General features: G+C 44.0%; 1 protein-coding gene across 27 annotated transcripts in view; it reads left to right on the forward strand.

The window, feature by feature from the left end:
- The window catches only part of RBM47 (RNA binding motif protein 47), a 341,878-nt gene that overhangs the window by 275,993 nt on the left and 38,320 nt on the right, over positions 1 to 27,565 (forward strand). For 3 of the 27 annotated variants that reach the window (XM_085642215.1, XM_085642220.1, XM_085642229.1), the window contains exon 1: positions 4,344 to 4,699. The exons of 18 other annotated variants lie outside the window; for them this stretch is intronic. The gene's annotated coding sequence lies outside the window, so the exon portion shown is untranslated. Of the gene's footprint in view, positions 1 to 4,343; positions 4,700 to 17,354; positions 17,572 to 27,565 lie in introns of those variants that run through there. 6 more of the 27 variants (XM_085642225.1, XM_085642221.1, XM_085642209.1 and 3 more) reach the window with 6 other exon arrangements.

Below are 27,565 nucleotides of genomic sequence, written 5' to 3' on the forward strand. Positions count from 1 at the left end.
CCCCTGTAGTACCATGAGATCTGGCAAGACTAGATAGTGTAAGGTGGATCCTCAGGACTAGTTGCACTCTGACCAGTACTGAAAACCCTCCAGACCAAGTGGTGGGTTCGATACTTTGCAGCTTCACCGTGGGTTAACCCTTTGTCCTCTCGTTTTGTTTATAAAGTGCAGTCCCTTCACCACGCCTCTTAAGCACTGAACCTTCTTTGCTGCCTCCTCATCATTACTGGGGTTGAAATTTTTTGGCTTTAAGGATGTGAGATCATTGCAAGGGATAGCTTTCTCTCTGAGCAATCACCCCTCACTATTCCACCCTCCAAAGTAATAAAACAATGGTATATTGTTACCCAGCACTTTTGTGGTCTTTGATTACTAGTTGTTTAAACCTTTTCAACTGAGAAAGTAGTTCTGTAATTTCCTATTGTGCCAGGCAACATTTTAAACAGCCTGCCCTAACATAGCCATGTCTTAATTAAGGCACTGTGGAAAACGCTGCCATGCAATGCCTCTTTCTGTGGGCGATGGGCTAGATCACATTGGAGCACCTTGGAGGTCTTGCCAAGCAGTCTTGTTTCACTAGATAAAATATGGGGCTGATTCACAAAGGAATACAACAGTAGGTAAAAGGGTACTTTTGAAACACTATTTCCTGTACTCGTGAATGCTTTTATGAATTAGACGCTGGATGTCTTCCTCAGGTCCTTGTAGTGCTTTATAAATATAGAATGAATATAGAACACTTGAACGACTTTGCCCATTTTTAGCAAATTGTGTGTAGTAAACCAAAAGTGTGCATGAAGATAAGCAAAGTGGCTTATTTAGAAAGAGACAACAGATGAAGAGGAGCGAGGGGCTAAATCGGGAATTGATTTAAAAACAAAGCATTGAAAGTGAAACCTAAGGTGATGGAGCCCTGCTCAGGACAGTTGGTTGCAGAAGACTGCACAAAAAATGTGAAGTCCAGAGGGTGGCATTAACAGTCTGGATAGACAGTAACATTGTAGTAAGTGGTGGGGCATGGCCATTTCTTCATTTAAAAAAAAAAAATAAGTGCCAGGGTCCTCATCAGGAGGCTACTGCAGCCTACAGCACCCATTGCCCCAGCTAGCACTATCAATGACAGTACCTAACCAGCTACTAACCATCACACCCCTACAAGTGTGACAGTTCACACTATTCCAGGCCGCCAACGCTATAAAAATCGCCAGGGTGGCAGGTATTAGTAATTTTTAACATAGATTGAATTAGTAAACAACTGTTGTTGTACTCACTCTAAATCAGACAAACAGCGTCACCATGTGGCAGACTATCATAAGTGCAGGTGCTGCCAATTAAGTGCCAGTGCTGAGCACCGGAAACCACCTGCTCAAATTAAGCACTGGACATGGTGAGGAGCAGTTGTCAGCCAGCGAAGAGGAATTGAGCAAGGAATTTGGTTGTGGTGAAAGTTGGATAAGAATAGGTTTTGAAGCTATTAAAAGTTGGGATGTGGCAGGCGAGGAAAATTGATGAAATGTGAACGGAAGTAGGAAGGGCAAAGAATTATATGAAGGCGGAGATGAACAGGGAACTGAAGGGGCTACAATAGTGGGTGATGTAGAATGAGGGGAAGGGTGGGAAGAAGACCAAAGCAAAATCAAATTTTAAGAATAATTGAAATAAAGTTAGAGAGAAGACTTGCAAAGTTGGATATTTGAGACACAATTGGAAATAGAGTAATACATTAAAAGATGTAAGATTCTACGGCATGAAATGTGAACCGATGCCCGTGAAATTAACAGAAGAAAAGTGAGGTGGTGTAAATAGAGGAGGAAGCGGAGTATCATAACTTTGGGTGGGAAGGGAGAGGAAGATTTGTCCCAATACAAATGTTATAAGACAGCGAATCAAGAAAGAACTGCTGTGACACCCAGCTGGTTCGCTACAGAGGTTCATGGGTAGCTACTGAAGAAATAAACCCAATGAATCCCAAGCAAGGAATTGAGTCTTGAATTGTAGAATGGTCAGCTGTCTCAAAGTTTGGTGAGAAACCCGAGCAGGGGTGACGTTCCAGTACAGCAGGGAAGAATACCAGACTGGAAACAGGAAAATAATGCATTATATTCAAAGCAGGAGGAGAGATGTAAGATTGAAAAGAATCAAGATGTTTGCAAAGAAAATGCAAAATAATATTTGCAGTGTTGAAATTCTCTTCTGGCAGGCAGGGGTTAGATGGTTAAAGGATTCAGAATGGGTGTGAGTGGAAAATGAGATTAACAGGAGTCATTACATAAAGGAACAAAATGGCATAGCCTGGGAGAACTAGGATTGAACTGTGATCATATAGGATTTGCTTTAGAAACACAACTTTAATTCTGAATTTGATGGAATTGAGAAGGAGCATGAACTTTCTTTTATTTTGTTGTTTGCAGCAGGAATACTGGCAGTTTATGCTCTGTTTTGTTTTGCACCTACAGCGTGAAAGGAAAAGGTTCATGATCCAGTGTACGGATTTGTTGAATACGCTGTCAATGCTAGGAGCAGATACCTTTTTGGGGTCTTTCATGTCTGCATGAGGATAAAACTAGACAGACTGGGGCAGTACTGCTTTGTGGTATGATAGAGGACACAAATAATGCACTTCTTCGGCAGTGCCCTAGAGGCATACAAAATGCATTTATATTACTTTGTGGTCAAGGTTGAACTGGGACAGAAAATAGGCCTGGGATCCAAAATTAAAGTGCCCACCATTAGTTGATTGGATAGCTAAAAAGTGGCCAACATTTGCAAAATGGAGCAGTTTTGAACTCATAAAGATAAGCTGTGTAAGTGTTTTGCGAGGTGGAAGATTTTATGGATTTGAGCTTGCTGCAGGCAATGCATTTTCTAAAATCAGGGAAATCTACTATAAAAAGCGGCCCAGTACACTATAAAACAGGCCCGCAATAAGCCAAAAACTGGCCCACACATTGATCTTTCAGACCAGCCTATCTGGCACAGCCTGGTTGCCCAATAGACCTGCCCCACTCTGTTTGTAGTGTTGCAAAAGGCGGAATATTGAATTTATTCTACTTTATGGAGTTTTGGAGGACCAAGAAGAACATTTTAATTTAAGGTCAAATACTGAATTTATAATTCGTTGCCTGGAGACTGAGCCCACTATATTTCCTCCATGGCCCAAGATGGCGGTGGGTACTTGGGCATCACCGCATTTTATGAGGTGCTTGCCTGAGGAGTTCATATTCCCGCATGCTCATTTTCCCTGGCATGATTACGATGCTCGTACCTTTTGCTTATGAAGAAGCAGGTGAGGTGTCATGTGCCTTTGAGCCCAGAATTGTGAGATCGTCTCAAGTGTGTCTCCATCTGTGCAGGTGGGTGTCCTATGTGGGGATGGGGCATGGAACTCTCTCACTTTGAATCTTTATCGAAGAGAGACAAGCTTCACCGTGGCCCTTAGACTCACTGTATGGGAGCCCCATTGAGAAGACCGTGATGTGGGAGGACCCGGGGTGGTCTATAAGGAGACCGGGAAAGGTAAAGTCCCTCTTCAGACACATGCATGATCTGCTACATAGAGTAACAACTGAGGGGACATGAGCTGCTGTAAACATAGCATGTATTATATTGTACGGGATCGTTTGTACAGCCTCTCATACGCGATCAGACCTCAAATCGCTTCTCCGTTGGACGGCTAAGAGATAGCCTGGTGTGCAGTGGTTGCTTGGCAGAGTGTGGGTTTATCACGTCTATACGAGCAGTGTTTGGTGTCCTGCTAGATGGCCTGATGTGTGCTTCAGTAATGTTGCAGCAAAGAGGAGTAAAGGATACAGTTGCACATTTTGTCCATAGACACCATCTTTAAATGGGCAGTGTTTTAAATGTAAATAGACTGTACTCGGTATGCAGAGTACCTGTGCGAGTACTCTCGCATTAAATGTATGTTAGCAGTACTGAGACGTGCAGGAACTCTCCCTTTAATATTAAAGAAATGCCGGCCCTCGGTACCGGACAGTACCTGCTCATTTAAAGCATGTATCTTTGTGTGGGTGACTAATCCCTCCATTCTGGGGCAGGCACGGCCTAACCTGTGCCCGAAGTGTTCAAGTGTGTAACCAACACAATATCCCTGAGGTCGTTGGACACGTAAGAAGAGTACCTTTCTTTACTCCTGGTTTGTGCACAAGGTGGTCTCTTATTCAAAGAGACTTAGCTTTGACAATACCTGTACATCGAGTTATGCCAATAAAGCAGTAATGTATTACTTGCATGTTCCTATCTCCCCGTGGTCTTCGGTTCTGTGCAGGGTAGTACGGACACATCACTGGAATGGGCCGAATTTGTACTCGAACCCTCTCTCCTGGCGCAGGGCAGGTCCATTAAACCGCAGCAGCCAGTGAGAGCGGACTCGTGGTTTTACTTTAAGGCCACGGGAGCGGCGTGAAACCCGCGCTGGCAAAGCTGTGGGAGCGCAGTTGCCAGGAGCAGCTGGGAGAGGCGCAATAAGGAAGTGTGGGAGGCAGCCCGAGGCGGGCGGGGAGGCAGCACCTGACGCCGCGGGGCAGGCCTCGCGCTCGGCAGTGCGGCTGTGTGGACTCGGCTCCCAGGTGAGAGGGCAGTGTCTCCCGGGCGGTCACAGCCCCCGCAGAGCCGGCAGCGGGAGCCTTCACTCGGACCTGGACGAGCCCTCAGGACAGGAGACGGGATGGCCCCCCGCGAGGTAACGCCGGCTTCAACTTGGATCTGCTGAAATGACATGTCCGATTGGAAGTTACCTGTCCGTCGTTGTGTGCACACCGAGGGAGAGAGGGTGTATCCAAGGTGTGAGTCAGTGGCTTAGCAAAGGTGCCATAGTGCAAGCAAGGGAACTGGGCCGCATGCCTGCTGTTTGATTTGTAGAATACAGCGATAGTAAGGTTTGAATGGAGCCCCTGGGCCTATGCAGCTGCTGCACAATTCATAGCTACTCTCCTGGGTCAGGTGGGCATGTAAAGGTTAGCACGTAGTAGGGCGAAGGGTACAGTGGGCACGCAGGGCAATGGCTCTGCACTGGCAGACAGGCTCCCACAGCACCATCACGTATCAAACTTTAATCGCACACAATATTTAGGCCGAGGTCAGTGACAATGTCACATCCTGTGACCGTATGCATTCCCAAGACTCGGTGGGCTCCAACAACGGCGACCGGTCCAATAGCACCATGTCCACGTAGTGCCACTGGTGTGGTACCCTGGCGCACTGAATGACCTGTAACCTGCTGAGCACACAGAGGCCCTCCCAGGCCTGATGATGAGGCGTGCTGCGATCAGCGACGGCGGAGGAGCGTCCCCCACGGCTCACCGAGCAGTGTAAATGGAAAAATAAAACGATAATAACTGAAGTTATTGTACTTTTATGTTTCATATGGTCAGGCTAGAGCGGGGCGGGGCTTGGCTTCCCTGATGTCGGGGAGGAGGAGTGGTTGTGCACTCTGTAAAGTGCGCATCAATGTTTCCGCGGCTCTCTTGGGCCGGGCAAACATTTGTGCGCACTTCGCTTGTTCTTCATGCAGGGTGCATTACAGCCTGCATGAAGAACATTCCTAGGCCCCCACTCCCCTGCTGAGCGCCGAACCACAGCAATCAGACCAAACACAACGCTGCTTTTCAGCATTGTGGTCGGCTCAGGGGATCCTGGGTGCTTACCAATCACAACACTGCTTTGCCGGCGGCCACAGGCTATGATGTTTAGCCCCACATTGGGCTACTGGTCTTAAATCTACTCCCGTAGTCCTATTTCACCCTCCCTGCACGAGAGAATAGACATCATCAAAGCAATGGTCTAATCGACTGCCACCCGCTTGCAACTAGTCTCAGTGTTGCATTGAAGAATAAGGAGCTCTAGAGTTATAGAAAGGACCTTTGTCTGGACTCAACCCCCTGGGTCCAAATGCAATTAAAAAAGGGGAGGGGGGCTGCAGGGTCCCCTTACCAGGGCCTCATTAGGCCATGGTGACCTCATCCCTCGTGGTGCGGTGGGGGGTGGTAGGTATGCTCCCGGGGGCCCCCTCCGGCCTTGTGCATGGGTGGCAAGCCCCTGGCCTCAGAGCAGGAGCATGGTGGCCCTCTTCATGTACTATTCAGGGGTGGCCTCAAGCTTCGTTACTCACTGCTAGTCCACTGAGACTGTTACCTGAGCCATGTGCCTCAAGAGAGCTGAGATAGCATTTCATTTCCAGTATTCTTACCAGGCATGTATTTTGCCCTCCTGAAAGTGGCGGAAGCTGTACCCCAATATGGAAAAATCCGGTTCAGACAGTGTCCGAGGGAAAAGCCACAGGCACACACGGGTGGCGTTGATTTGACTTTCTGAAGTGTTTTAGTGGACTGCAGCCCTTGTAAGGACAGTCATTCTAAAGCTCCCCTCCCGTACACCTCCCCAGTCCAACTCTTACGAACAGATTTTGGTTTCCCACCGAGAATGTCATCGTTTCCTACACTTGTAAAATGTGCACATGCTGAACATTGGCATGACTTTTGTTTCTAAGTACTCGCAATTGTAGCGGATAAGGGAACTAAAGCACGGGTAGGGAGTCATTTGGCCAGGATTTCACAATTTGGTCAAGTGCGGAGGCCAGGATTGGAATGCAGATCTGAGTTTCAGTTCCAAAATGACCACATCTCTTCTCTGCAAACCCACAACGTGTCCTTGTGACAGCCACACTTTCAAACGGTTTAGAGGGGAATTGTGAGGGTTCCCCTTAGCTGTAAAATACTGTTCCTCTGTTTGTTACTAAAGTAGTATATTTGCCCCGTTTCATGGGTGTATTTTGGAAATGTAACTTAATTGTTCTTCTGTTGTAGAAGAAACTGTAGAGTACACATCTAAGGACGACCTCTCCCAGACACCGTGCGTATTGGGAGGGCACACACTGACATGAATAGTTGTCATCTGCCACCCCCCCTCGCCTGTCCATGTCCTGCTTGTGAATTTCACAAGTATTTTTTTTCATTCAGAAGATCCAAGGCTTCTAGGACATGCAGTTAAAAAGTCCCTATTCCACACATATGCCTACAAGCCCCAGAGTTGTCATTTGGGAAGATTCACGTGGTATTGTTTTCTTTTGGAATGGCACAGATTTGCAAAATCACTGGCCCTCAGCTGTGTCTGAGGTTAGACATCTCATTCAGCAGCAACACGTAGCCAAATGAAGTATAGCGTGTTCTGGGAACAAGACAATTTTTCAAATGTTCTTCTTCATTTTAATGTTTCATTTATTGTAAGTTTTATAAAGCACACTCAACTGGGGGTATCAGCGCGCTGTAAAACAACCCTGTGCAATGCAGTGCATTACTTGCAGAGAATACGTAACCTATGTCAATTACTGTGCATCAAGCAGCAACTCAACTCAGATAGAACAGAATGCAGGAAATCAGCAGTTGTTGTTATACAGAGAGAATAAAATTGATGGTGGAAGCTAGCAGGGAAGAGGAGCAGGGAGTACAGACAAGGTTACCAAGGCAGGCATGTTGAGCTTTGGTGGGGCTGGGAGACTAAACTTTTGCAGGGCCTGTCTTCAGGGTGTGATTAGGGGTGGGCAATAAATTCCACTCCACTGGCGGAGTTCTCAGAGTTTTGGCCACTGCACAGTACGCTTGTAACACAGCGTTCTGTCCAAACTTTGCCAACCGCCGCATAGCTGAGTGTTTTCTTGCACGCAGCTTGCCACCGGTAAGTAGGTGAGCAAGAATTTGCATCCCCTAGTACCATTTTCAAGCGCTAGGGGGACAACCAGAGAGATTTTCTAAGCGCACGCGGTCATGACCATTCGCACTGAAAAAGCTGTAGCTGAAGTAAAAATACTGCTTGAGCAGCGGCAAAGAAGCAGCACCCTCTGGTACGCCGTGTGCTGACATTGTTGCTGATTTCTTACTGCATGGAAAAAGGTCCAGGCGCTGAAAATCAGTTCAAGCAGGATGACATGCCGATTTCTGCCCCTGCAGAACTTCTCACTGAGTTTTAATGTAACTCCACGGAATGAAACTCCGCGGGTTCGGCCCACCCCCACATTGTGATAGAAAAATATCTCGTATCAAGGAGATGTGTACTGTAGCGAAAGTGAAAACCTTCTTTGGCGCGAGCTAATGGTGATGATGTGTTAGTTGCATTAAGAAAGAATAGGCCAGGCCTTCCGTTTCCTTCTTAAAAACCTGTGACAGGATGAATGAACAATTTGTAGCACAATCTTCCAGCACTGATTAATTGTTCATGAAAAGTCCGTTCATAATTGTACAGTAATAGAATTTGGTATGTGTTTGGTTTTATATCTAATTAATTAGGCCTTGTTTTAATCCATCCATGTTAATATGTAAATGCCTTTTGTGTTCTTCATGTCATATACAATTTTTTCAATTGCTAAAATAATATTTTATGTAAATGTAATACATTTATAATTTTCCATATACCTGACATCCGTAAGGTGATCGCAGAGTTGAATGATGAGAGGTGAGAGTGCGTAAGTGTGAAAGTAGATTTTTTTTTTTTGTCGATTGATGAGTAACTCAGGGGAGTGTTCTTTTATTTGATATATCTACCCTGTCCCCTTAGTTTAAGGGGTTGCTCTCTTATCAATTTCACATAATTAAGCCAACATCACAAGACTAAGTCCACTAACCACACACATTGATAAAGCTAATCCATCTGGTTTTGGCTGCCAGACTTGTGGCTCTGTCAATGCTTCTTTTATTTTGCCAAGGTTTTTTTTTTTTATGGTTGGGGGAAGTTGCTGGGCCCTCATCATAAAAAAAAAAAGGCTAAAAGCTAAAATATACTTCTGTCAAAATGCCCTTTGCCATGGCAGGCCCTGCCCTGAAGGGAGCTGCCTTGGCTGAATATGCTTCTTGTGCAAGGGCAGAATGCTGTCACTCGCAGTGAAGGTAGTCACAGACTGAAGTGGGCTGCCCCATTGCTCCATCTGATGTAGGGGCGCAAGAAGCTTGTGAATGACACAAGAACAGACCAATGCATGAGGGGGCTGCCTGGAAACTGCTATAAGAAATTTTATCATACATATCGTTTTAGTAATATCAAAATGACTTGGCTAACAGACCTAAAAACCACTCCATTATCCACTAACAATGGGTCCAAGAGTAGTGTGCGTCTTGTCAAATAGGAACTTAAATGCCTCATTGGGGTCATAATTGCTATACAAGAGCAAAAATAGTGCAGTACGACATAGAAGTCAACTGGCTCCATGCCACAAGGCCGACTTTCAGCCTGTATTTTTATTTTTTAAGCAAAAATTGTTTTGGATTGTGGGACTTGTAATTTTTCCTTGCTGTGTACGGGTCTACAAGTCTTACCATGCAGTTGGCTAATAAAATAGGCTGGCTGATTGTTATCTCGTGACGCAGAGCCATTAAACTGCGGTTAAACTGAGGTATCGGTTCTCTTTTGTTGGAGCACAGCTTGCTTATATGTGCCACGCAGCCACGTTCACGGCATCGTCCGCTTCACAGCGGTACTCAGAAGCTTCAATGAGCCAGGGGCGATGAAATGAATCCAATCCTGGATTTTCGTGACTTTCCGGTACTTGTATTTCTAGTAAAACTACAGGACTACGGCTACCAGAATGCAAAGCTAGAAACTGGTTTTGGTTACTTGTTATGTGACGATCAGTAACTGAATCAGACCATTGAAACTGCGCACATTTTACGTAATCCTTCGGTTTCCTGCTGTAGTTCCTGACTCCGCGTCGAAACCTCGGCAATTGTCTTAGGCCGTTGGCTGTGGCGTTTCAGCCCGAAACCCCCCTCCACATAATTAATCCTACTATACAACGCACCTTTTTCTTTTCACGCTGGCTGCTTCTCATGCTGGCTGAACTGACAGGCCCCAGAGAGTTTCACTTTTGTGTTCCTTAACTGCTTAAAAAGGTGCGTTGTTTGCTTTGCTTAAGTGCTGTCGCGGCCTTGTGCACAGTTGTTATGTACAGAACATTTTTACTAGCGCGAGGCGTTTGTTACCGCAACCTTGCTTCGCTCTAGTCTAGAGCGTGTTCTGTCCTCAGTAAACACGCTTCACATATATTTATATATCTTCTTCCTTGTAACTTGTTTTCTTTTAAGGTAGCTCAGGCCGCTTAGATCTGTGTGCAACGTGCAGGTCACAGAAATAGCAGCCTTTTGGCTCCATGTCGGGTGTAACACCTTAAGGTGTGTGTTTTTTGGGGGCAAAATGCACGGTGCATTGTGGGACTTGTAGTATGAGATCTGTGCATTGAAAGTGGCCCTGACCTAGCTAAATGTGTAACACGTGACAGAGAAACACTTGGCAGCTAGATTTATCCGCAGCCAGATTTAGTCTCCGTCTTGCCTGCCAGCTACGTAATCAATAGACTGGACAGAGAAGGAAAACGTGGCGGAGGGGTAGCACCTATCTATAAGAACTCCCTAGAGATCTTTTGCTACCCGGTAAAGATTACCGATTGCTAAACCCTCTCCTTCAGCTGCAAAATAAACCACCATGTTATGTTTCATGGGCTCTTGATCTACAGACGCCCCAGAACCAATTTTTTAGACGCCCTCAGTGACTTCCTTGAAGGGAGTGTGCATTTGGTAATTTTACAGTGCTGGGGGAATTTCATTTACATTTAGATGATTCTGAAAATAACGACTTAAAAATACTCCTTGATAATCTTTTGAGTTTTGATCAGAAACAACTGCTGAATTTCCCTACACACCGTGCAGGACGCATATTAGATGGTATTTTCACAAAGTTCCCTGAGTTACAGCTAGTAGATAGCCTCCCGCTCACATGGTCTGACCACATGGCACTGCAGTTTAGCATTATTCTCAACCGAACTAAGGCAGTATCCAACCAAACCACCCAGTCTGAACTGGCCAGGCCACGGAGAAAAGTCAACAAAGCGTATCTGGTAAGGAACCTTGAGATTTCCCAACCTACTTTCACGGATGACCCCAATATAGCAGCTTCTAGTTATTTTAACTGGATTCAAGAAACAGCCAACAAACTGGCCCAGCTTAAGAAGGTCACTAATCACACACCTCGCCCTTCGGCCCCTTGGTATTCCTCCAAGTTTAGGGATTCACAGATAAGCTGTCATCATCAAGAAAGGGTTTGGAGAAGTAACTATGCCCCAGACGAAATACCAGCTACTGATTTAAGAATACAAGAGCTTGATAATCTCTGAGAAAATCAGGTATTTTACTGAGAAAAACAAGTCCGCCACTAATTTGTCTCTGGAGCTATTCCACACAGTAGAGAGCCTTTCCACCCCGCCACTACTAAAATACTGCCCACCCAACAGCTTTGTGATGACCTAGTGACTTACTTTAAAAATAAAGTAGAGGCAGTCTACGACTTTTATGTCATCAAGGGGACCGATCCTTCGTTCCCAGCTGCTACTCCCTTAGATTCTAGCCGTCCAGCTGTCTGTGAGTGTTCCAAAATTTCTACTGAACGCATGATTGAGCTAAGAAAGCTCACTGAGTCCGTAGCCACGTCTGGCTCTTGTCCCACCACAGTGTTGCAAGAATTAGCCGATTTCTTTGCACCCATACTGACTTTGCTGCCGAACAATGTTTGGAAGTAAGGTTGCTTTCATGCAGAATTGAAAAAAGCTTCCATTCTGCCGCTTCTCGAAAAGCAGACTCTAGAGCCCCTAGAGGAAAAGAACTATCTGCTGATATATCAACTGCCTATGCTTGCAAACTTCCTAGAAATTCATCTAAATACCTCTCTCTGCCTTTTTGGACCAGAATGGTATGCGGGACAAAGCCCAGTTTGGCTTTAGGAAAGCCCGCAGCACCAACACTGCGCTGGTAGCAGTTGTAGAGGAGATTAGGGATATCTTGGACAAGGGAGGTAAGGATGCGGTGGTCCTCTTGGACCTATCTGCAGCCTTCAACTCATTATTGAAACACTGGCTGAAAGAGATAGGTATCCAAAGTTCTGCCTTTTAGTTACTCTGCTCTTTCTGGATGACAGGGAGCAAACAGTAAACATGGCTCCAAGCCTTTCATCTTACCCTGTGGTGCCCCACAAGGGTCTTCACTAAGTCCCACATTATTCAATGTATATGTGGTTCCTCTTTTGGAACTTATAAGATCGTACGTTTTTCCCCTGTTTCCTATGCTGATGACACCCACATTTTGTTATCATTAAACAACAATGTTGAAGAAGTGGCTTCTCGATTTAACAAGTACAGAAGTCAACTGGATGAGTTCCCACTGTGTAAAATGAAACTCTGAAAAGACAGAGGTGCTCCTCTTTGGATGGGATACCTCCTTTTGGAGCAGCACTTGTTGACCACAATCCCTTGACTGTCTTTCCATCCCAGTACCTAAAGAAAGGAACGTGGGAATCATTTTAACTCCGATCTCTCTTTTAGAGATCAGACTATTCAACTCATTTCCTCGTGTTGCTTCCTTTTAAAAAACCTTTGAGGAAAAATCTTCCCTTTCTACCTTTTGACCTGTTGAAAACAGTGGTCATCGCCCGTGCATTATCAAAGTTGGATTATTAAAATGCCCTTTATGTTGGAGCTCAGCTGGACATTGTGAGTAGACTTCAGAAACTGCAAAATGCTGCAGTCTGATTTCTTAAAAACATTAAGAAATTTGATCCAATCTCCGAGGCCATGAAATAACTTCTTGGCTACCCATTAAAAGAGAGGTGCCTTCAAAGCGCTCTGTTTAGCACACACGTCTTAACCACTTGGGTCCTGATTTCTTTAAAAACAAAATGTCCCCTTTATCCACAAAGCTTCTTGGTGAGGTAGAAGTTTTTCCTATGCTATCTCTCGTCTCTAGAATCAAATGCCATGGCGTCTGAGGAATCAACCCAACTTCCTTGCTTTTAGATAATCACTCAAAACCTGGTTGTTTACTCTTCCCCATAGAATAATTTTCAGGCAGTTTTCCTCCTTCAAACATGAGGCAGCACCACAACGTTCATGGGCATATGCCACCCTCTACAAAACTCAAATCAAATCTCTGCACAGGTTAGGGTGACCAACCTCTTTCCTGATCATTATGAACACCGTTTCCAGTTATTGACTTTCGTGTGATCACCTGTTGTAGCTTTGTTTTGTTTTCATTGACCTAATTAAGAGTAATACCAAAAATCTGCTGGAACTGATGACCTCCTGCATCCTGCTCGTCAAGCATGGCAGATGGCATATGCAGGCTCTGCAATGAGATCTGAAGTCCCAGTGGGCCCAGCAGCAGAGGGATCTTTTCGATCTGGTCCAGATATCGAAGGAGACTGCAAAAGATCTGCAGTGGTGGCTACAGGAGCGCGATTGGGTCAGATGCAGACACCTATCTTTACCCCACCCAGAGCTCACAGTGGTGATCGGTGCATTGCTACTGAGGTGGGAGAGGTGGAGGACACCGGTGTCTGGTCTCCAGCGGAGGCCAGACTCAATATCCCCCTTTTGGAGCTGAGAGCTATCCGTTTGCTGTTGAAAACCTTCCTGCCTTCTATCAAAGGGAACCTGGTGCAGGTGATCACAGACCACGCCTCCGCCATGTGGTACAAGCAGGGCGGGGTTAAGGGGTTATACACATGGTTCCGGGAGGGCTTTGCATCTTTGGAGGTGGCTAGACCGGCAAAGAATATTTTGGGTGACGCACCACCTTGTGTGCTCCCTGAATACCAGAGCAGAAAAACTAAGCTGTTGATGCCTTGCAGATCACGAATGGCACTTACACAGAGCGCTTCACAAATGGGGAGAGCCTTGACTCGATCTTTTTGCCACCACGAGAATGTGCAATGTCGGCACGTTAAAGATTTCAAGGCATCTCTCACTTGAAGACGTGTTCTGGGTAAAGTGAAACTGTGGACCCCTATATAATTGACTCTCCTGCCCTGAGTGCTGAAGAAGATCAGGACCAACTGGGTCCAAGTCATCCTACTGTCCCTGGGTTGGGCATGAAGAGTATAGTATCACAAACTCCTGGGCATGAGCATTTGTCCTGATGCGATTCCTCAAAGGTTTACAACATATGTTACTCCCTTTGTTTGTTATGCCCAATGGGGCTTAAACTAGTTTCTCATATTCCTCATGTGCATGCCTTTTGAGCCCCTCCACAGTTGTTCTCCCAGGCTCTTCACTCTCAAGACAGTCTTTTTTTTTCGATATAACATCAGCACAGTAGGTCAGCAAGTTTCAGGTCCTTTCTGTTAACTAGCCCTAAACAAATTTCTACCCGACAAGCTGGTACTGGGGTTTCGAGCCTCCTTCCTTCTGAAGGTAATGGCTCCCTTTCATTTAAGTCAGAAGATCAACCTTCCGGCGTTCTTTTCTCCGCATTACCCCTCTATGTAGTAGGAGAGACTTCACCGGTTGGATCTGAAAAGGGGTCTCCGCTTCTACATGGATCGTACCAAAGAACACCGGGTGAACGATCACCTCTTTATTGGGTTCATTGGAGCAAAGAAAGGCAAGGCTGTGCAGAAAAGGACCATCTGGCACAAGATCACACTCTCCATTAAGATCTGCTACGCACTGGACAAAAATAAGCCCCTGAGAGCTTGCAGCCTCCTTCTGCCAGGGCCAAATCTGCTACCACTAAGTTGGCACATGGAGTGCTGGCTCTTAAAATTTGTCGAGCTGCTATGTGAGTGTCACTACTTAAGTACAAAAGGTGTTATTGCCTGGATGATGAGGTCTACTAGGGAGAGCAATTTGCCTGCTCGGTTCTTCAGGGCTTTATATTTTTATTCAGTTAATGGACCCACCACCTAGGAGGTATTGCTTTGGTATCTATTCAAAAGGTGAGAAATCTATGGTTGGAAGAACAAGTTGCTAACCTTTGGTGCCACACTTTCTACTAGAGACTTTATCGAACTGCAGATTCCTCTTCCACCTCCCCGTTCTGTAAACTGGTCTCATAACATTAAAAAGATCCCAATTTAGGTATCTGTACAATGGTCACGACTAGTGCACAGAAGTGTCAATACCCCCATCTGTGGTATTGTATCAAATGCATGGAAACCCACCTAGTGTATTGTGTCCAGTGCATGAAACCTCATCCATAAGAATGTGTCAAATACTTGAAACCCCAGCAGGAGTATTGTGTCAAGTGGTTAAAATCACTCTGGTGTATTGCCTGAAGGAGGTCACCTTTTGTAATGTTGGTGATTTGGGGTGCTTTGCCTACAGTATTGTCTAGTTCTTGATGTGGCTGCATTTGAAATTTTGTATTCAATTCTGGTAGGAAGCCCTTTCTCATTGTGTCTATTTCTAGAGGGGTCATCTAGATGCCAGACTCAGTGTCTTGATTGGTGAGTGCATAGTGTGTGTATATATGGCAAATGCACTGTGAATGGCTCCTAAATTGCATAGTGAATTGAATAGTAAATTGGATGGTGAATCTGTGGGTAAATTGATGTTTCATCCGCACCATCTCTCTCCAAAACAAATATGAAACCCAGTTAGAGGCTAACTTTGCCTTCCTATCGTTCATAGAATTACATAGAAGCAAGTGACGAAAACATTCAACAAGAAAGCTCCCCACATATATATTCAGTATTATACTTTCCACCCCCTCACACACAGAATTGAGACTCAAGTTTGCACATCCTACATGACACTCCAGGTCTAGACTGTAAGAATAGCAAACAGCAACATAGTGAAAGACAAGGAAGTGGAACAAATTACTCCCTAAAAGATATGACCATTTGCGGATGTTATGTTAAAGTAACTTTTAGAACGCATGATTACCCCGAGGTGTTTTGGAGCTAGCTCCAGTGGCCGCTACTCCGCTAAGGCAGCGGAGCATACCCCCCCCCCCCTGCTTTTAAGCAGTGTGACGAAAGGAAAAATAAAATGATGATAACTTGTTGTTCTTATGATTTTATTGTTTCCAGCTGCTTTGTCGGCTGGGCTCCTCTGCTGTCGGGCCAGGGGAGGAGTGGTTTGCCCACTCCAAGTGCCCATGAATGCTTGGCCGGGCCTCTGGGGCTGGCCAAACAGTCATGTGCGCTTTGTATGTTCTCCACACAGGCTGCATTACAGCCTGCATAGAGAACATGCCCAGGTCCCCAGTCTCCGTCTGAGTGCCGAACCATGGCACTCAGACCAATCACAGCATAGGCATAGTGATTGGTCAGGGGAGCCTGGGCGTGCTTCCTGTTTGCTGTTTCGGCCCGAGTCCGACGGAGGAGAGATGGAGTAAGGACGTGGGGCGCGTTGATAAGGTAAGTGGTTTTTTTTGTTAATTGCCTGTGCATACTGAAGGATAAAGACATCTTTTTATTTATTTTATATTTATTGTTCCAAGATGGTGTAAGGCAGTCGGATTGGCACACAAAAAAATCTATTTGTACTTGCGTAAAAGTTTTGTTTAGTGAACATAGTAGTCCAGCAGTGAACGGCAGCTGGTGGACTTCTGAAAAGATATTAAAATACAACAGAAAGAAAACAAATTGGGTCAGGACGGGAGGGTTGGGTCAGCTATGGAGGAGGTGGAGGGGGAGATTGATATGTGGGGTGCGGCAGAGGGAATAAAGCAAAATAAAAGTTGTAGGTGGATGACACAATAGACGAATTGGGTGTATTGGCAGGAGGGAGCAACATGGAGCGTGCAAGGGTGGTTGGACAATTGAGCAGTGGAAAGCAGTGCACGAGGGAGAGCACGAAAACTCTCATGGAGTGCTTAGAGTGAAGGGCGAAAAGTAGTTCCATGAATGGGAGCAGTGTAATGCTATAAGCCATGCAATCAAAAGGATGGTAAAGAGGATATTCTCCAGGGGAGGGACAAATACAAGAAGGAAAGACTTTGAATAAGAAGCAAGGACATTAGTGACAAGGCAGCAAACCAATGAAGCAATGGGCTGGCTCGAAGACCACTGTGAATTTCTGGTATAGTCCATAAGGCCTTTTGCGAACCGACAGCTAGGAGAGACCTAACATGAGTCAACAAATCTAGAAGTTGACAGGTGTACAATTTTTACTGAAAAGGTTGCACCTCCTTACTATTCTCCCCAAAAACAAGTTGTGATGCCAACGAATTCTTCTAAAATACATTGTTAGTCTGAACGAATTCTCCCCTTATCTAATCTGCTCCGTAGCGCATACTGTTTGACTGTTTGCTCTGCGTTTTTTTTGGTGCTAGGATGGTGTTTGTTTTTTCCAGTTAAGGCTCTCTGTCCCGCCCCCAACTGACGAGTTAGAATTGCGGGTGACAAATATTTTTTGTACCACTTTCAGTTTGAAAATAACAAAGCAGCTTGTGCCCCACTTTCATGTCCTTAAAGTTTTTTCTACATTTAAAGTACCAGGCAGGATTTCGATTTTCAAACTTCTACGACTTTGTACATATGGCAGCTCGCCACCTTTGCCCCGCCCTCCAAGGCCCCGCCCCCTCAGCCCTGTTCCAGGTGCCCTCAGCAAATGACTTCCCTAGGAATGTGTAATGTCCGCAGCCCTGCGGCCAATGACGATGCGCGAGCCCGTGGGACAAGAGGTAGAGCTCGTGACTGGGAGGGAAGGTGCTTCTCGCCGGGCGGCTGCTGGGACTTTTAACCTGTTACCTCGAGCTCCCGGGACTGCGAAGGTAATGACATGTCAGGCTGAGGAAAAAGGTGCGTTTTAATTCTACTTTTGTGCTTCGGGTGTTTCATTTGTGATGTTGTGGGCGCTATTGAGTTAATCGCACACCTGCCAACGTGAATTTTTCTAAAGAGAGATTTGTTATGCACTTAATGAGATCTCTTGGAGTTCCATTGAAGCCCGTCGAAGGGCCAGGCTTGGACATTTCGGGAGGAACAGAGCGGGCAGATGATACAATGTGTGTCTCAAAAGCGGACTATAGAGCTGTTGACCTTTTTTAAAAAAAATAAAGTCGAGTGTCGGTTCAAGTAACCGAGACATGGCAGCATCTTGGGCGGAATGTGCTACTTGAGTATTTTTAGTGAATCAGGAAACGAGGGCTTTTCATTTAAATATATGCATATGAAATTAGATGGAAGCAGGTGCATCCCGCATGGGGAAATAAGCAATTTTGAAGGGTCTGCTTCTGATATGAGAACAGACACGGTGTCTGAAATTATTTTAGCTCGGAAATTGTTGCGCCATTCTTGGGGCTTGCATTTCAGTCTCCTCCGCACAGCCTGCACTGCTTCCACAGAGCATGCACTTCGTGCACAAATAGTTGGAAAACCTTGGCTACAAGTACATTTGCAAAACGTGAAAATCTGGTCCTGTACAGGGCTGTGTGTGTTTCTGACATTGAATGGATCATGGGTGCCAGGGAAGCAGTGCCATTGGGTGCTGTCGTTGGGTCAGGCAGCTGGCATCTTTAAAGTGGGGAGTTGTTATGTTGGATGAGGTAGTGCGGCCAGAGGGCTACGTAGTGTGCTGCTTGGAAGAGGCTAGACAGGATGTCTAGAGTGCACACAGTTTTAGACCACGGATTATTATTAAGGTTTTGGCAATTTCTGATTAGGGGGGATCTAATCAGTTGTGTCTATAAATCCCCTTAGACCCTACGTTGTTTTTGGTGCCCAACAGTTCAGGCAGCGCTGGCAGTCGAGGAGTGTCTTTTCTTCCAGGTCAGGCATATTTATATTTCCTTTTGAGTCAGGCTGCACTCGAATTTGTAATTCTATGAAACGTACCATTGTGCACCACAGTGCGTTTTAGGCCTAGCTCCGAGATTGATTTAACTGTTTAGCCTGTCTCGTATCATTAAAAAAAAAAGTACCAAAAGAGAGCAACCTCTCAAACTAAGGGTACATGATTAACCACATCACCAAAAAAGGCTTTCCTAGGGGTTCATTTATCCGCACAAATCATAAATCCACGTTCAAACGTACACACTCCCTTGTATTGTGTGTATTTGTTGTGTTTTTTACACAGAGTTCTTACAGTTGGTTAATGACACAAGGGAGTGTAAGTTTCAAAGTGGATTTATGTTTTTTTGTGGATAGGTAATATAAAAATAACCATAAATCAAAAAACTATATGCATTGGGTCAGTCGTCTTCATCCTTTAGAAACAAAATGTGAATGGCACTTGAACACACCAACCACCACATTTTACAGCATAGGGCAGTGTGGCATCCCACTTTAGCCATTGACTCTTGCACTATGATAGAGTGCGTTTTCCAGACATGTGCACATCCGTCTAAAAAGAAGTGCCGTTCTAGCGCTCGACTGGCAGACTGACGTTTTTACTTTGAGTGTATTTTTCTTTAAATTCTTTATCCTTTACAATTTTTTTTAGTCCTCTTTTTGTGTTTAAAGTGTCTTCAGGTTACACTGTTACAGTAATTCAAAGCTCTTATTATATTTTCTTCATACAAATTAGAATCATATATTACTGTTATGCACATTTTAAAACTAAAAAGGATTTCTAAACCTCTTCTGTCTGGCTTTTTGTAATAAATAAAATAGCCATCAAACCAGTTTGCCAAGGCCATGCCTTGCCTTTTTTGCTTTCTAAAGGCGTGTAAACCATAAAAATACTAATACCAAATATATATATGTATCTCGTTTGCTACGATGCACGGTGTATACCTTCTTTTGAGTTTTTTTCTGATTATGTCCAGTTTTTGATGGTTTCCTTTTGTAATGCGGTTTTGAATTCATTTCCCCTGTGGGAAGTAAGGGATAAGGTAACGACCCATGACTGCTTCCAAGGGCCCATTTGCTGTTAGCATTACTCAGAGCCAGTTGACCCATGATCGCCTGATACAGACCCAGAAAGATGTGACAGGATGTTTGTGATTAGCTTCCTTTAGAGGGCAGCCCAGCAAAGTAGCCCGTGTCCTGCGTCCACCTTTAGTTTACTCAATATCACTTTGTATGTTGTTGATACTTGTAAAATTGAAGTCCTTCTTCTATTTTTGTGAAATGTCCCGGTTTTTGGCTTTAACATTTTGGTCACCCTACAGTTATTACAGGGCTAATCTTGCTTAATTTTGAATGCGTCCTTCTGTGAACGTGTACTTTTTTTTCACTTTGGATTCGGTAAGGGCGGCTATCACACATTTCATAGCAAACTGTTAATGGATAACCGGACAAAGCAATCTGTAACTTGGTAGAAACCACGACGTCTGCAAACTTTCTTGGGCGGTGCCTTGTGTCAAAGTCATAGTTATTTATTTTTTGAGTACTTAAATAGAAATTTTTTCGACACAATTTACCTGATTGTTTTTCCATGTACTTATTATATATGACATTGCTGATATAAAACAGTATATCTAATCTTGTTTGCACACCTTACCAAAGGCGGAGGCGTGCTGGAGGCAAACCTTAGAGTGGCACATCGCGATGTACAGTTTAGGCTGTACACGAAAGCACTAATGGCTTCCAAAAGTATTTCTATTTCGCGACAAACATGTTTTGCAAACATTAATTTTCCGGTTTTATATCCTTGAGTGCCAGCTGTCGTTGCTCGGATTTTTGCCGCTCTAGGCGAAATGACATTTTGCTGCGGCTCCCCTGTATACAGCTGCAATATGGCGCCACCCGCTGACGGTGCTCTTGGCGTTCACCTAGACGAGCCAGGCGCCTGCTACATTTTCTTACACGGTCCACTAGTGAGTGATGTGGAAGTCACTTTAGTTCACCGATCTTTTTTCTCCCTTTTTTGATTTTAACCAACAAGGAAAGTTAGCCTAGGAAATGGTAGAAGCTTTAACAGTGTTCCTGATTCACCCGTGACTTGTATACTCTCGTTTTTTAATTGAAAGAAAAGCCACCGTCGTGTTCTAGCGACACGCCTGTTGCACAAGTTAAACATTTTAATGCCATTCTGACATTAACTCTGTACAGAGGTGCTTGAATTGCAAGCCCCCCCCCCCCCCCCCAACGTCGTTTCCCAACACCAATCTTAGGTCCAAAGGTTTCTGCAGACTTGACAGATCAGGGGGGTCAGGCAGACATTGCTGAACTTTGCCGCTCCATTTTGCAGACCCGACATAATTTCCTGATAGGAGGATTGCGCGCGCCCCTCCCTGCTGCGCACAGGTGCTGCCAGCCAGGCATGTGCGAGTCAGTCATTGGTACAGTCGCTTAATGATTAACTGACTGCTGCCGTGTTCTCTCGGAGCAAGGTGCTTTTCAGGGAGGTTAAAGGGCAGCGTTCAGAGCCGCCACACAGAGCTCTCACTCGAGTGCCTCGGGCTTAATTAGGTCTATTAAGTTCCACGTGTATTCCCAATTTACCTGCTTTTTGTTTGCCTTTAAAGCTACAAAATGTCCAGTTTATATCACATGGTTATGTTGTGATTGGATGTTTGACCCTGATTTCTTTAAAGGCTGAATACTGAAAGAGCAGTTGAGGAAAGAATATGCAGTGTTTTTCTTTATGAAAGATATATATATATATATATGGTTGCAATGTGTTTCTTCCTGAAAGCCCTATATATCTGGTTGCAATGTGTTTCTTCCTGAAAGCCATATATATTTCTTCCTGAAAGCCATATATATTTCTTCCTGAAAGCCCTATATATCTGGTTGCAGTGCGTTTCTGCCTGAAAGCCCTATATATCTGGTTGACTGTTAGTATACATTTACAGTATCATTCCAGGTGACACATTTTTCAGACAGATAGTTGTGCCCATGTGTGCGGAAATAGACACACAGTTTAATTACTCACAGGTGGTGAGCTTTGTGTTTTTTTTCTTTCAAACCGTATTAAGCTTTTAAGACCTTTGTTTTTTAAATCTGTAGAACACTTAGGTCAGCACAACCAAAGTTAGAAGGCATCAGGCCAGCAAAGCAAGGCAGGTAGCAGGGTGGAAGTCCCTCATGGTAGCACAGCAGTTCTTCTGGCACTGTGCAGATGTAGAGCCAGCAGTATCTGGTTACAGTTCCAAAAAGTGTCTGATTTGAAGGGGTCAGAGCCCCAGTACTTATACCCAAAAGTACCTTTGTGTGGGGGTGGGGGGGGGTCTTCAAAAAAGCCCTCTAAAGTGCACAAGGATCCCTTTCAGTCCATTCCTGTGTGCCAATCTACTGATGGGGGTAGTTAGCCCTTTGTGTGTAGACAGGACATTCCCTATTGAAGTGTAAGTGCCCACCCCTTCCATTCCTCTCTGCCCAGGAAGACCCATCAGAATGCAGATGAAGGCAGATACAGTTGAGTGTCCTGTGTTGTGGCTGTCCAGAAGGAATGCACAACTGTAGCTGTCATCCAGCCCAGATGTGTATTGGAGACAGGCTGTCAGGCACATTGAGCAGTAAGTGCAGAGAAATGCCCACTTTCTTAAAAGTGGTATTTCTAAATCAGTAATGTTAAATCCAACTTCACCAGTGAGCAGGATTTTGTCATTATCAATCCAAAGATCTAATGCACGAAAACACTACTCCTCTCTGATCAGGAATCACCACTTAAACAGGTATATGGGAAATCCCAATGTTTACCTATGAGAGTGGTAGGCCTCACAGTTGTGAAAAACAAATGTAGCTGTTTGTCAATACTAGGACATGCAAAATATAACAATACATGGCCTCCCTTTTACTCGCATAGAAGCCTGCCCTTAAAGCTACCTAGGAGCCTACCTTAGGGGTGACTGGAATGTAATAAAAGGGGAATTTAAGGCTTGGCACTTAGTTTTAAATACCAAGGCGAAGTGGCAGTAGGACTGCACACGCAGGCACTGCAGTGGCAGGCCTGAGACAGGTTTGAAAGGCTACCTCTGTGGGTGGCACAATCAGTGCTCGAGCCCACTAGTAGCATTTAACTTACAGGCCCTGAGTTTATGGTATATCACTTTACAAGGGACTTATAAGTACATTAAATCTGTCAATCAAGTATACACCAATTACGCACATGTTTAGGGAATCGGCACATGCACTTTAGTACTGATTAGCAGTGGTAAAGTGCTCGGAGTCCTGTGGGCAACAAAATGATACAGCAAAACGTGAAGGTAAAAAGCAAAAGGATTGAGGGAAGACCACCATAGGAATGCCAGGTATAACAGGAATTATCTCAAGAGTAAGCCTGACTTCCTTCTTGAACAAGTTGTAATATATTTATATATATCTTTCACTTGGTTCAGAAAGCCACAGGGTTAAGCTTAAGTGAAGTCACAAACGTTTTTCTGATGTTTGGAAGTATGATGTTGAATATCATCTACACAGAAATAGTCAGACATAATTATTGTGCCCCAAATTTTGTTTACAAAAATACTATCCCGTTCAATGTAAATTTTCTATTATTGATATTTTTGGAACTCGTAGGCCACTATATTTATGTCAGAAAATATTAGAACTACGAAATTATAATACCATATCTTACAAGATCTGAGTAAATGTTCATGGGTGGGGTTTTCAAGGGGTGTAACCTTTAAAAAAGGAAATGATCAATGGAGTACTCCAGTAAATGCTAATTTTGTGAAGGCCTATGAAGACCTTAGGGTTGTTCATAAAAGTTTTGAACTGTTAGTTGGGATGAGATGAGGAAAAAAGGAGATTGAAGTTTGAGAAGGCTGTCTGGAAGTCCATGGTAGTTAGAACGTTTTGGGATGAGTCAGGGAGAGGAGGGATGCAAAAAAGGTTGAAAGGAGGTTCTTAGTTTTTAAATCTATGCACATGACACTTGGTAAAGTTTATTTGATTGGAGAAAACCCCTCTATATAAATGCCGATATGTGCATAGAGAAAGCACTATTTACATGACCTGATGTCACATTTATCTGGTGGTGAAGCATGCACATTATTTTCATGGCATTTCTTAAAGGTTTAGTAGCAGGCATACGCCTCTCTGTGTATGTACAATACAAGCAGCAATTATGACATGGCCTAATATACACATATATCTTGTGGTGTGATTCTCCTTATATAAATATATCTTCTTAGAACAGGAAGCATAGTTTAAAGGTACAATGACATGTATAACAGCAACTTTATCTCTGTACTCTGAAAAGCTTAATTTATCATGTCGGAGTATACTGTTGTGTGGTGAACATAGTTGTCAGGTGGGGAAGAGCCAGCTCCTGACTAATCTTCCGGAGTTTGTCAGCGGATCTTATGTGTGTGGGTAGCGAATTCCAGTTTGACTGCTTGAAATCGGAAGGATGTTCCACCCATGGTTTTTTTCTTGTGTGTAGGAATGTTAATGTATTTTCAGTAGCAATCCAAGCCGTCTGCCCAGGACTCACAGTTTGTGTCTTGGAGACACCAAGCATTTTACAGTACACTAATCAACTGTGGGTCCACATGGGTTAACCACAAAGGAATAGGTAGAATAAGAATCACAGGTGGGGGAGCTGGTTAAGCCTCTGGTAAACTCCCAATTTAATAAAATTTTGCAACTCTTGTAACAGTTAGGTGAACATATAAAAGTCTGAGTCTCTTCTCCATTCACAAGAAGAGATTGATCTATTTTGAGCTCACGTCTTTATATTTAAGATATCGATCTATCATTAGATTGACCATATCAGTTTGATGAGTCACCACTAAACTTAAAAAATAGGTGACTTTATTATAATCTTAGTGCTAACTCTAATGGCCCATGTCATTTTTACATTCTATGCCGCAGTCATTTGTGCTCCAAGTGACACACAAAACAAATCAAATACAAAAAAGCATTAGCTATACCATTACCGTGTACCAGCCCCCCCTCTCCCTCCCCTAGTGATGGAGGAAGAGTTCTTTGCTTTGAAAAAGTAAAAAAACGTAGGAAGTCTGAGTAGAATCCAGAAGCGGATATCAGTCACGTCATATTACGCTGATTGTCACACGTTAAGCTCTTTTTATACTGGTGAACGTTTTTGTTGAGTTTTTTGTGAAGATCAAAAAGCAGTGCTGGACGGAAGGCTGAACAATGCAAATATTCACCCCCAGTCACAAAGATCTGGGTTTAATCCATCGTTTGTTTGCTCACCATGCCACCGAAATTTGGACCCAGCCATATGCAACTCAGTCTTGACCCTGCCAAGCCAGGTCCTCCCTGGACCAGAAACAAGCATCCTGGGACTGGTTTTGTGGGCATCACCCCTCATCAGCCAGGCTAGCTTGAATCCAGTTGTGCAGTGAGCACAGGACCCATGTCTGGGTATACCCTTCCCACTTAGGGCGACAAAAGTAAAAGAAACAAATGATGGACAGAATGCTGAACAATGCAAACATTCTACCCCTTTCACGAAGATCTGGCATATTTTGGTAAGTGCACATCTTGTTAAGCACAATGAAGCAAAATGATATACTAAGCTGGAGAATACTGTAGGCCAGTCAGAGTTTTCCTTTTTTTTTTCTCCAGTTTTATCATTTTATTTTCAGTGCAGTTTTTGTTATTCTCTTTAAAAACGTTTATTTAATAAATGTAATGGTTCTTCGAGCCCACTGGCACAGTCTCTCAGAATCAAATGGTGGTATAAGAAAAAGTAATGGACTGCACAAAAATATTAACTAAGCCACAGGGGTATAATAAACAGAAGGGCAGGGATATCTGCCACTGAAAATGAAGGGAAATGCCGATTACAACCATAGGGGGATATCCAGTACTTAATTTGAGCTGGTGGTTTCCGGCGATCAGCACCGGCATTTAATTGTCCGCATCAGCCATGCGACAACCTTCCACGTGATGGCACTGTCTGTCTAATTTAGAGATGAATACAACAGTTGTTTATTCATTCAATATACTTTGAAAATTACTATTACCTGCTACCTAAGCCATTATTATAACCTTTGGGGCATGGAATAGTCGGAATTGTCACACTTGTAGGAGTATGATGGTTAGTAGTTGTGCTGGTACTATTCTGGGCAACTCTGGCAGGGGCAATGTGTGCTGCAAGCTGCGTTGATCTCCTCCTGACGATGGCCATGGCACGCATTTTATTTTTTTAATCAAGCACTGGGGATATCACATGAGTTTAAGATAAAGGGAGCAGTTTCACTAAAATTCAGAGGAACAACTTATGTGGTAAGATGGTTCAGTTGTCTATAAGGGGATTTTTCACTGACCTGTAGAGTCCTCTTTCTCTGAGGCATAGGAACTCACAAGAATATCGATGTTTCGAATGGGATGTCCAGTTGATTCACCCAGTGGTAGTATCTACTTTCTTTCAGTTGCAGGAAGATGTTGAACCAAAGTGTAGAGACCGTGCACTCATTTGTTTGTTATTTTACTCATACATTGGCCCATACTTCACCAACATGTGGAGTGATCATAAAAAAAAAAAGTATTTTTATATAGCACTTCTGCCATTTCTAAGAAATGAAAATAAGAGATATAACCAAGTTTGGGGGTTCAGTTGTGTGCTGATGGAAATGTTTTGCTCTGGTGCAGGGAGATATTTTACCAACACCTCAGCGGCATTTCTCAGCGATAAAAATATCAGTGATGTGGCAGCGTTAAGCTGAGCAACAGTGGAATGTTTGACTCCTGTACATGCCACTCAGTGGTAAGCTACCAGAAGATTTTACTTGGTCTATAAGTAGTGATTTACTGTGTCACTACGGTAAAAAAACCGACATCGAAATTATTTAATTGAGTTACTGACAGTTGTTTCTTCAATTACTGAAGAATATGAAGCTGAGACATTAAAATGTAGTCCTTAGAGAGAGTAAAGGACTTTGTCCTTGCGATTCTGAGGTATGTTTCCCTGAGATGCTAAAGTATAGTTCCTTGAAAGGATGAGGGATATTTCCTTGAGACTTTGAAGCACGTGTACCTGAGACACCTATAGCGTTCCCCCTACTCGTCCAGTATGCAAGGCATCCTCTCCATTCCTCCAAAGATGGTGCTCTTATGGGGTCTGTCTATGCATATTCGTCCCCATGAACAGTGCCCAATTCACAGTGCTATTTTAAAACGGTTGGACCTCTATCCCCTAGGTTTCCTCTTATGTTTGAAGTGGATTTCAAACTTCTTGTGATTGACTGGGAAGTACTGAGAATCCTCAACAATCATATGTCGCCTGGAATACTCCTCCTGAATACCTGGTTAGGCAGATTCTCCACTGAGCAGATTCTCCACTGAGCAGAGAGTCCAACTGATTATTTACGGCAGTAGTAGCATTTGCAAATATAGCTTTTTTTTGTACTCTGCATGTAAATATTTCACCCACAGTTGAATCCTCTTTCCCTACGAGCCCATAACATGTACAGCCCCTTATCCTTTCCATTTCCACCCTGGAACACAGCACAGATACTTTGGTTTCCTATATTTTTTTTTTAAGAGTAACTTCACAAGTGTTTTCATGTTCAGAACTTCCATGCAAAAGGTTTGTGAATAACTGCAACCTTGTTTGTCGGCATTCCCTGAATTTAGCTTGGCCACTTCACAGGCATTTTCCCCCAGCACTAAATTTACGAGGTTGGAATATCTGCTTGTCAGTTTTTTGAAAGTACACTTTAGGTTCTTAAAAACGTGGGTACACGTAGGTTCTTAAAATACTACTGATATTCGAGATGAGTGATTTGCAATCATATGGCCCCTTTTTGCATGCCTAACTTGCACGTTGGTGTGCAGAAACCTCTTTAGTACCAAAATAACTCTTGTTGATAAGTTATTTCCTCGCTGACCCAATGAGACGGATACGGCCCATGCTTCTGGTTAGGATGCCGTAGACCGTTTTGCATTGGGTATAACTGTCGAGCTTCATGGGGAGTGGTTACTCTTCTTA

The sequence above is a fragment of the Triturus cristatus genome, chromosome 2_2, assembly GCF_964204655.1.
Source record: "Triturus cristatus chromosome 2_2, aTriCri1.1, whole genome shotgun sequence".
NCBI lineage: Eukaryota > Metazoa > Chordata > Amphibia > Caudata > Salamandridae > Triturus > Triturus cristatus.